Raw genomic sequence first — 11,356 nt, forward strand, 5'->3', positions numbered from 1 at the left:
GATCTACTACTTCACAGATATAGGGTCCTTTGACAACGAAAGGAACAATAAACCTTACAAATGGCTACAGTGTAAATGTACTCCCTCTGCTAAGTATATGTTGTTTTCGCTTTTCGAGAAACAACTTTGACTAAATATATAAAAAAATATTAGTATTTATGGTACATAATTAATATCATTAAATAGATATTTGAATCTAGTTTTTAATAAATTTATTTATACATATAAATACTGCACGTATTTTCTAAAATTTGAGTCAAACTTTTGACACAGAAATCGACTGCGACAATTAATTTGGGACAGATGGAGTACAGCATTGCTAACGAAACTATGCCAAAGAGAAGCAGTGCCAACAAGCAACAGACATGACCGGCTACCAGCGTTGGATCCGATGACGTACTGCCCTGATGGGTGACGCAGGATGTGAGAGGCAGCGAACACGTCACCTGACAAAAGTCATGTGAAACTTATGTTCAAGACAAAAGTCATGTGAAACACTCTTGAGACGTGGATTGGAGTCTAAGAACCTACTCCCTTTGTCTCAAAATAATTAAGTGTCGAGTGTTTTTAACTTTAACCAGACATATACATGAAAATATTAATATTTATAGTAGATAATTAGTATCATTAGCAGATCTTTGAATCCAGTTTATAATAAACTTGTTTAAAAATACAAATATTGCTAATACTTTCTACAAATCTGGTCAAACTTAAGAAAATTTGATCGGCACGATGCCATAGCGATACTTATTTTGAGACGGACGGAGTACCACGTAGGAATACCATAGCGATACAAAAATGTGTTAACAATACTAGCTACCAGGCTGCCCAACCGTCAGCGGCTCATGGGATCGATAAATAAAAGAACTAGAACATATTGCGCGCGTTGTTACGGAGATTGCGAAAAAATAATAATAAAATTAAGTAGAGATGACATGGATAACTTGCATTAAGAGGTTAAAAGTTAGTGGCATGCCATGTCTTTTAGTAAAAGATGATGTGGATAGTTAGTGGAACATGATGTGGATGTCTTGTATGTTGATATAGAACTTGAGATGGCGTGGATAGCTTGCATTAAGAGGTTGGAAGTTAGTGGTATGGCATGGATATTAGTGGAAGATGGTGTGGATGTCTTGCATGTTGAGATAGAACTTGAGATGACGTGGACAACTTGCATTAAGAGGTTGGAAGTTAAGTGGTATGACATGGCTATTAGTGCAAGATGATGTGGATGACTTGCATGTTGAGAAAGAACCTGATATGAGATATGGATAGCTTGCATTAAGAGGTTGGAAGTTAGTGACATAACATGACTATTAGTGGAAGATGATGTTGATGTCTTACATGTTGAGATAGAACATGTAGTGGGGATTAGCTTTATAAAAGATATAAATATACCAGGCTCACGTAGATAGATTACTGATGATGTGTGCATTCGCGAGCCTATATATTAGGCAGGGGATCTAGGCCGTCTTCTCCAAGCAGCTCCAAACCAGCGAGGTAGTAGCAGCCATCCTCTTCGACCCGGCCGTACAATCCAGAGCCATCGTGATGACCACCAGCAGCCCCGTCCCACTGGTCTCGCAGTTGCAGCGCAAGCAACTGACATACACCCCAAGCCCATGGGGTGACTTCTTCCTCGAGCACATCCCATGCACTCCATCACAGGTACAAACAAGCCGGTCGCCATTGTTCCCTTTCTGCAAAACTTGAACATGTCATCATTTTGCTAGCATTTCCGCATTGATGCAGTAAAAAATGGAGAAATCGTCAAAAAAGGGTTCTTGTGAACTAGACTTTTCTGATCCCCCGTTAATAATCAAATTGTCCTTTGCAGTTCTTGTCAATGAAGGAGAGGGCACAGAGCAAGAAGGAACAAGTGAGGCAGATTGTATTAGAAACCGTTGCCACCTCCAACCTGATACAGAAGATGGAGCTCGTCGACACGATGCAACGGATCGGGCTGGACTACCACTACAAGAAGGAGATCAATGATTTGCTTTGCTCTGTGTACGATGACAAAGATGGAGGCTCTGACAACCTCTACATCACCTCGCTGAGGTTCTATTTGCTCAGGAAGCATGGGTACGGAGTCTCTTCAGGTATGTAAGATCGTCAACTAAGAACTAACCAGTATATGTTTCCCTTCATAGAGTTTTTTAGAAAATGGAAAAATTTCAGCCTCTTTGACTACATACAGCTAAATCTTGCAATGTTGTCAGGTTATTTTGCTGACTTCCTTTCATTTGAGCTGTGTTGACATATGCATGAATGAATGTTCAATTATGTGTGTGCAGATGTGTTTGAGAAATTCAGGGATGAGCAAGGGAACATTTCAAGTGATGATGTCAGCTGCTTGCTGATGTTGTATGATGCTGCGCATCTGAGAACTCGTGGGGAGGATATACTTGACAACATCATCACTTTCAACAAGAGCCACCTCCAATCTCTACTGCTGCTGGAAAATTTGGGGCCAGAGCAACAAGACGAGGTCCAGTGCACTTTGGAAACACCTCGGTTCAGGCGGGTCAAGAGAGTGGAGACAAGGCGCTACATCTCAGTATATGAGAAGAAGGCTACACGGGATGCGACCATACTGGAGTTTGCAAAACTAGACTACAACATCTTGCAAGCTATCTACTGTGATGAGTTGAAAGAACTTACAGTGTAAGGAAACCACACACATTGGTATTAGTAAATTGGCGGTAATAATTTACTGGATGGAGTTGCTTACTTATTTCGCCAGCTAATAATACACATTTACTTGACAATGTATAGATGGTGGAAGGATTTCCAATCACGAATAGATCTGTGCTTTACAAGGGACAGAATGGTGGAGCTGCATTTTTGGATGCTCGGAGTGCTTTTTGAGCCTTATCAATCATATCCACGGCAAATGATGACAAAGTTTTACATAATCATGACCTTAATTGATGACCTTTATGACAACTACGGCACCACAGAGGAGAGCGATATCTTCACTGCGGCCATGGAAAGGTTTGCCTAGCTACTAGATATTATATGTTCTTAAAGATAGATTACATGTAACTAAGATGAACAAAACTTATATATGCGTCACCGAAGTTTACCTTGCTTGAAAAAACTAATGACAGGTGGGATGAAGAAATCACAGAACAGCTTCCAACATACATAAAGGCACTCTTCATCAACATACGTAACACTACAAATAAGATCGAGGAGTAGTTAAGACACAAGAAAAACAAGCATGCTGAATTGTTCAAGAAACTGGTAAGCTGCTCCTAAAGATCACATTAAGGAAACATGATGAGTTTTCTCAATTAATTTTAACATCCTTATATTTAACTATTTAGGTGATTGACATGGCTAAAAACTACCATGCTGAGGTGAAATGGCGAGATGAACATTTCATTCCAACCAATGTTGAAGAGCACCTCCAAATTTCCTTGCCTAGCAGTGGTTGTATGCATATGACAAATCTTGGGTTTATTTCATTGGGAGATGTGACTGCTAAGGAGGATGTTGAGTGGGCTCTCACCTTTCCAAAAATCATTAGAGGTGTCTGTATCGTGGGGCGTGTCGGCAATGACATCGTGTCGCATGAGGTTTAGAAAATCTCTCCAACTATACATACAAAATTCTTGTAAATGATAGTTGCAAAACATTTATCAGTAGTGTAAAGGTTATATATATTTAGTGTAATTAGACATTTGCCTTTTTTATATATTTTCTAACTATCCCTACTCGTTTGTCCCTTGAAGCGTGAACAAGCTAAGGAGCATGTGGTATCCACAGTGCAAACTTACATGAACCAATATGAGGTGACAGTAGAGGAAGCCAACAAAATGCTTAAAGTTATAATTGAAGAAGCATGGATGGACATTGTTGAAGAATGCATCGAGCACAAACGTCCTATGGCACTTTTAGAGGTAGCAGTCAATGTTGCCCGAACAATGGATTTCATGTACAAGAGTGAAGACGCATTCACCCTTTCATTTAGCCTCAAGAACACTATAGCTTCAATATATGTCAACTCCGTGTGAGCTTATTGATCCAGCATTAGTAACCAATACTTTTTTTAGCGTACGTGGGTGTGCTTAAGGTCTGCCGCCAAGGGTACCTTTTAACCCCAGACTATTGCTAGTATAAATAATACAATTCGCACAACATCTTGGACTATATTTTTGGCTTTCGTCAGCTTTTAGCTTTTCCAATTAGATGAAAATAGAGTGACGTTTACAGTTGTTTTAAGGGAAATAAAAGAGAGGAGGTATATTTCATAGTTGTTTTAACCTAACAGCTTATAGCTTGTTTACGTCACATAGCTCACAATAGCCTTTCCACAGCTTACAACTGAACCAACACGATGTAAAAAAGTCACATATCCACCAGCGACACTACAGACGCCGCACAAAAGCGCATCTATGATATGAATTTACAGACGCGCTTGTCTATAGTAAGTCGTCGGCGGGTCGCCGGTCCAACGAGGTCAACACGCATCTCTAATAAGAGCTTACTACAGACGCTCGTTGGTAAAACACGTCTATGATAGTGCTACAGACACGCTTTTATAACATGCGCCTGTAACTCTATCACATATTACAGACGCATGTTATTTTATAGACGCATGTTGTGAACACGCGTCTGGAGCAATTGCCTTATTACAGACGTTTATATCTTTCGTACGCGTGTTGGAAACACATGTCTCTAGTGTTTGTACTTGGAGCAGACGCTTCCTATTCTATACGCATCTATAATTAGTGGCAGACGTGTGTTCTGAGGGTGCTTCTCTGTAGTACTTGGCTTGCGGACTTAGCCATTGGCACATGCTAACGGACAGGCGGCAGAGCGCTCAAGCGAGCGGCGGGCTGGGGCGCGAGCCGCGCAGGCGGAGGCGCACGTCGCACAAGTGGCCGGCTACCAGAGGGGCACGAGGCATAGGTGGGCGGCGGTCGGAGGGGCGTGCTGCGTAGGAGAGCAACGGCCGGAGTGGCGCGCTGCACAGGCTAGTGGTGGCTAGCGTGCTAAGCTCTCCTCCCTTGTCCCCGACGTGCTTTGCTCTCCAGCCTCCTGGTCCCTGGCGTGCTCTACTCTGCTTTGCTCTTCGCCATCTTGATCTTTAGTGGATCGTCGGTGTGCTCAGCTCTCCTCCTTGGTCCTGGCGTGCTCAGCTGAGCTCGATCTACGTCCATCACAAATCGGTTCCATGAGCAGGTAGGTGACCGGCGAGCTAATTCAGCTAAATAGCTAGTATCGTAATTCTTGTGTGACTATGAAACTCGGCTGCCGGCACACGCAGCATCTCTACCACCGGTCGCGCTAGCCAATCTGCCCCGCCGGCTGTGTTAGACATTCAGAGGTGAGTTAAATTTGTGAACTTGCATTACATTCTGAACTATGATGAGCTTGCATTTGTGAAATTTGTGAACTTGCATTGTAAACTCGTAGCGAAACAAGTAGATTGACTTATATTCTTCCATTTTTAATCTTCTTTTCTAGACTATGGAGGATCGAGGCCACTGGATGTATCTTCTAAACCGTACTTGTGGAGACTACTTAGCTGGATTGAAATCTTTCCTAGCTGTTGCAGAGGCAGATATGGTGAATCGATAGAAGTCATCTATGTGGTGCCCATGTGTTGACTGTGAGAATGAGAAGCAATACGCGAATTCGTTGTCAATCCATGCCCACCTAATCATTCGAGGATTCATGCATGACTACATATGTTGGAACAAACATGGAGAAGAAGATGTCAATGGCCGAGACCAGGAGCAGGCTGCTGGTCAACACGATGGTGCGTCTACACTATTGTTCTTATCACAGGCGCGCCTTAATCTTGTCATAGACGTGTCTTGGCAACATGCATCTCTAGTAAGGGCTTACTACAGACGCGTGTTGACACCCACTAGTCTCTAGTAAGGGCTTATCACAGTCGCGTTTTTGTAACACGTGTCTATAGTATATGCTTATTACAAACGCGCTTTTTGCACGTCTCTAATAAGACCTTATTACAGACACGTGCCTGCACGTCTGTGATGTGCTTTTTTTACATAGTGCAAATAGACCCTTAAGATTAATTAAAATAAGGTTAGGCTAAATCTAGTCAAATCCAACATGATAGCTAGCTAATTATGTGCCTTGTGACTCCACAACGCGATGATGTATGTATGTCTCGTTGCAACAGTGTGGATATATTTGTTGATCATATGGCCAACTTAAGAGAAACTTGAAAAAAAAAAGTTTTGCTGACATGTTATTCGGCGAAGAGTGAGGTTATGGACGCGGATCGAGCAAGCTGGTGGTTGCCGGCGGTCGGGATTCGAGGGCTCTAGGGGCGCCCAGAGAGACGCCATCTGCTGGGCGAGGTCAGCCAGTGCCTTGGCGTTGGGATCCAGTGGCAGCGTCGGTGGCACCTTCGACTACTTGTCGCCCTCATCGGAACCTGGCATCTCCAACACATATGTTATGGTGGCAGCTCGGGTTGAGAGGGAGAGAGGGGGCCGTCCGAAGGCCTTGCCCATGGCCGAGCAAGAGAGAAGATTTTTTCTTCTAATTCTAGCTTGTCTCTAATCCCCATACGAGTCATAGATAAATAGCATCCCTAGCTTACCACTCCCTATAATTCCTCTCTTCTTTCCTATCATTCCTCCAACCTTCCGAACTAACCCAATCAGCTAACTAACGTAAGGCTGAACAATTTGCTGCTCCTCTAATTGAGCATGGCTGCTAGCCACTAGGTAGGCCCATGACATACGCCTCTAACATGAGGTCTTGAAAAAAAATATTATCAGAAGTCCCCCACTTAACCCAGGTTAGGTGGGACACACGCTGGTACCAACGAAGTGATAAGAGTGGGTACAATCGGACATCAGGGCTTGAATGCTAACGGACAAAACATGTGTCTCCATTCCAGGATGATTCAGACATCCAAATCTCCTCTCATTCAGATTGCTAAATATGGTCTATAATTCACAATTGAAACTAGGTGGCCCTGGCAGCACTTAGGTAAAACTGAGAAACCATGGATGGCGATGCGTCTTTGAGTAGACATGTTGGGCAAACGATGAATGGGTCTTTCGATAAGGAGAGACCAGGTGTTTTTTGTTTTGAGTGAAATGGCCCTCAAACTTCGAAGGGTGTGTTATTTAGGTCCACGAACTTTGAAAATACATTTTTGAGTACCTAAACTTATTACTGGTGCACCGCAGGTCTATACCAGCCACATGGGCGTTTGTTACTGATGTGGCATGCCAACATGACATGTTTTTTATATTTAACCCCGTTCCTTCCCTCTTCTCACTAATGGATCCTTGTCTCCCTTTTCTCTCACGCTGACCCAGCCCGTTGGACGCCGCGGTTGCCCTCACCTCATTGTTGCTAGTCTGCATGTCGCCATTCTACCCCACCACTAGCCAACACCTCATCATCCATATAGCGTGGAAGCTTGTCACCGCCATCATCGAGCTAGGCGCACGGAGAAAAGCATGGAAGGGTCAATGGTCAAAGAAGGGTGGTCAAAGAAGAGCGACTCGCCGCTCACGTACCAGTGCTGCTCCATCCCCTTGTTGTGCAAAAGGATGCAGTCACACATACAACATGCATGTGTGTCAGCATGTGGGGTGGACTAACCAAGGTCGCCGGCCATTAGATAGTAAAAGATGCAACAACTACTGTCACAGTAATTACTCCTATGTGCGTGTATCATAAAGCAGCAGCTAGCTTCCCTATATATGCACCAACTGCAGTACACTACTGGATTCAGGTTCTTTGCCGAGTGCCTAAGGCACTCGGCAAAGGCCAAATTGCACTCGGCAAAGCCTTTGCCGAGTGCGGCACTTGGCAAAGAACACACGGCAAAAAAATTGATCGGCAAAGCCCTCTTTGCCGAGTGTTTTTTATCAGGCACTCAGCAAAGGCTTTACCGAGAGCCCCGGGGGCACTCGGCAAAGAAAAGCGACCGTCATGGCGCCGGCCCCATTGACGGTCGCTTTGCCGAGTGCCAACGCTGCAGGCACTCGGCAAAGATTTTTTATTTTTTTTAAAAAAAATCTTTGCCGAGTGCCCTCTATCCGGCGCTCGGCAAAGTTTGATTTTTTTTTTAAAAAAAAATCTTTGCCGAGTGCCCTCTGGCTGGCACTCGGCAAAGTCTGAATTTTTTTTAAAAAAAATTCTTTGCCGAGTACCATGGTCATGGCACTCGGCAAAGCTGGAAAAATGGTTTTCCGAGCGCCCATTTTTCCAGCTTTGCCGAGTGATGTGACCATGGCACTCGGCAACGGGGTCCTTTGCCGAGTGCAACACTCGGCAAAGTGACCCAAACGGCAATTTTTAATTTTTTTTTACATTCCATCATGACAAATAAATTCATACAAACATATATCACATATATATCTCATCCATCCACACATCCATCCGCACATATCACATCCATCACAATATATATCACATATATAATAATAAGTGCTCAAGTCCATCCAAATAAATCCACAAGTCCATCAAAGTCCACAAGTGCATCACAAGTATATCACAAGTCCATCACCAAGTGAACAACAAATGAAAAAAATACAACGTGCACTCATCTCGGCCACTACGACTGTGGTGAAGGCCCAGCTCCATCATTCGGAGGTGCATGAGGTGGATTATTCGAACCACCATCAAATGGAGACTGCACAAAGGAGAAAAAATTGCATGTGAGACAAGATTATTTGGATAGCTAATCTAGGAAGGTAGAGGCCATACAAGCAAAGCACAAGCGAAAGTAAAAAAACTTTCATACTCATAGGAGTAGCTGCAGCTGCAGGACCAGGACGCGGAGGTGGAACCAACAGCCCAGCTGACACAGAGAAGCCCACACGTTGTCCAAGCCCTTGTAGGAACTTCGTAATGTCCATCAGCATCTGCGCCTGGGCCTGCCGCTCGGCCTGCTCAGCCTCCAACTGGGCCACCATCCTCTGCTGCCCGGCCTCCAGCTCCTGACATTGCCTCATTTCTTGTTCCAGCCGGGCCTGCAATATTTCACTCCAATGTTTCAGTAATGCAAAGCTAATTAAGGTGTGTAAAGATCAATATATGATGAGTAAAACAGGAATAACCTCGAGTGCGTCGACCCGGTGCTGTGCAGCGGTCGGTCATGTGCGAATGGCCAAGCTCTCGCTCGTGCTCCGTGCTCGGATCTGGGAGAGAGAGGCAGTAGAGGTCGTGTCGATGACGCCGTCGCCAAGCCAGAACCGCCCATGCTTCTTGCCTTGCCCCGCCCTCATGACGGCCTCTCCATCGAAGTCCTGGGTGCTCGGATCGTGGTCTGGCCCATGGAGCGACCTCGCCACCTCAGTGTACTCACTAATGCGGGAGTGGACGCTCGGGTTCGTGTATGCCTCGGGCGGGTCCTCCAGGTTGAAGGAGACATCGGACGTCACCTTGCCCTTGTGGGCCATACACCATGCCTGGAAGTCCGAGCAAGCCTGGCCACTTCCTCTCTCATACGATGGGCTTCACCATGGTGGACCCACCGGGTGTAGTCCGACGTAAATCCATTCTTCACAAGATGTTTACCCATTTTACCTTGTTTACCCTTCTCCTATTTCCACATTTGCTGCAGGGACACAAAACTAGTCAATGTCCTTTAGCAGCCTTGCCAAATGCACTGTTCAAGAAAGCATCGGTCTTGTTCATCCATTCCGTGGTGTAATCACTCTGACTTCTCCAGCCCGTGTACATCCACTGACAGTCATCCATCCTCTAACATATGTATCAGCGAGTAATGTAACCATCAATTGCATCTACATGGTGTTCCTACTGTCTAATAGGTGAGGATAGGTCCTAATACCACCCGTGGATGCGTAGATGAGGTTAGTTTCCATGCTCTACTCCTATCCGAGACAGAATTTCGATAGCACCTCCCCGCTGTTCTCCAGATACACGTTCTGCCAAAGAAGAGTGCGTATTCAAAGAACAACAAGGAGGTGATGCCAAAACTCTGTCTCGGACCGGAGCAGACCATGGAAACTAACCCATCTATGCATCCGTAGGCTATCCAAAAAACGTGGACAATCCGAAACAGATACGGTCATAGATATGCAAAGATCTACATACCTCCAACCGTATCTCTTTCGAACGGGAGACGCCTAACTAGGTTACGCGATCTATGACCATGATACGGAAAGAGAGGTTATACCTAGGGTGGCGGCGGAGTTAGGCTAGCGGGACCGTGGTGGGTCAATGCAGTGGCGAGGCGACGCGGTGCAGGCAGACCGGCACGGTGACAGGAACTCCGACTCGGCCTCGACGGGCTCTTCTCTACAAAAATGGAACAAAATACTATCATTTAAAAAAAATTGGCAAAACCTCCCCTACACGGTGAGGTTTCCAAAACCTGCAAAAAACAACGGCACGATGGCCGACAAGCACATATGTCTCAAGAGAAGCTATGTAGTTTGGATATCAATCCATGCAGAAGAATATATCCAAGTAGTACCACTACTTCTACTACTACTTCCACTATTGCTACTACTACTACCACTAGTTCTACTACTACTACTACCACTATTTCTACTACTACTACCACTAGTTCTACTACTACTACTACCACTACTTCTACTACTACTACCACTAGTTCTACTACTACTACTACTACCACTAGTTCTACTACTACTACCACTACTTCTAATACTACTACTACCACTAGCACTACTACTACAACTAATACTACTACAACTATCACTACGACGACAACAACAAGAGAGAGGGCATACCTGACGGGCGCCGGGGGTAGGGGCGGGCGGCGTCGGGATCGGGGTCGGGGTCGCTAGAGTCGGGAACGGGGTCGGGCACGGGTGGCATCAGGGCGGGCGGTCCACAGGGCGCGGCTGGGGCCAGGGCCAGATCCTACTCCTCCTCCTCCTCTCCCTCCTCCTCCTCCTCCTCCTCCTCCTCCCCTCCACCCGCCGGCGTTGGCGGGTCGGCGTGGGCGAGCTGGCCACGCTCGGCCACACGCGGGCGCAGGGGCGGGGGCGGGGGCAGGCCCCGGCGCACGGCGCGGGGACGGGCTGCGGCGGGCGGCGCGGGGCGTGGGGAAGGGCGGTGGCGCGTAGCGTCGGCGACGGCCCGGTGGCTGGCGGGCGCGGGGCCCGAGGAAGGGCGCGACGCACGGGGAGGGCAGGGTGGCGTGTGGTGCGGGGGCGGGCCGGCGTTGGCGGGCGGCGGCGCGGAGATGGCTGGGAGCGGCGCACGCGGGGCGGTGTTTGTCTGGCTTGGCTTGGACTACCTGGCCGAAATCTTCTGAAATGCCCCCACCCGCCCCTTTGCCGAGCGTCGGATGAGGGAGGCACTCGGCAAAGGAGGCAACTTTGCCGAGTGCCCCGATCCGGCTGTCGGCATA

At 46.4% G+C, this 11,356-nt stretch overlaps 1 pseudogene; it reads left to right on the plus strand.

Moving 5' to 3' along the window:
• The first annotated feature begins 1,551 nt into the window (after positions 1-1,551).
• LOC136472273 ((E)-beta-caryophyllene synthase-like) lies at positions 1,552-4,022 on the plus strand (annotated as a pseudogene).
• Positions 4,023-11,356: the final 7,334 nt, after the last annotated feature.

The sequence above is a fragment of the Miscanthus floridulus genome, chromosome 8 (genome assembly GCF_019320115.1).
Source record: "Miscanthus floridulus cultivar M001 chromosome 8, ASM1932011v1, whole genome shotgun sequence".
NCBI classification, from domain to species: Eukaryota; Viridiplantae; Streptophyta; class Magnoliopsida; order Poales; family Poaceae; genus Miscanthus; species Miscanthus floridulus.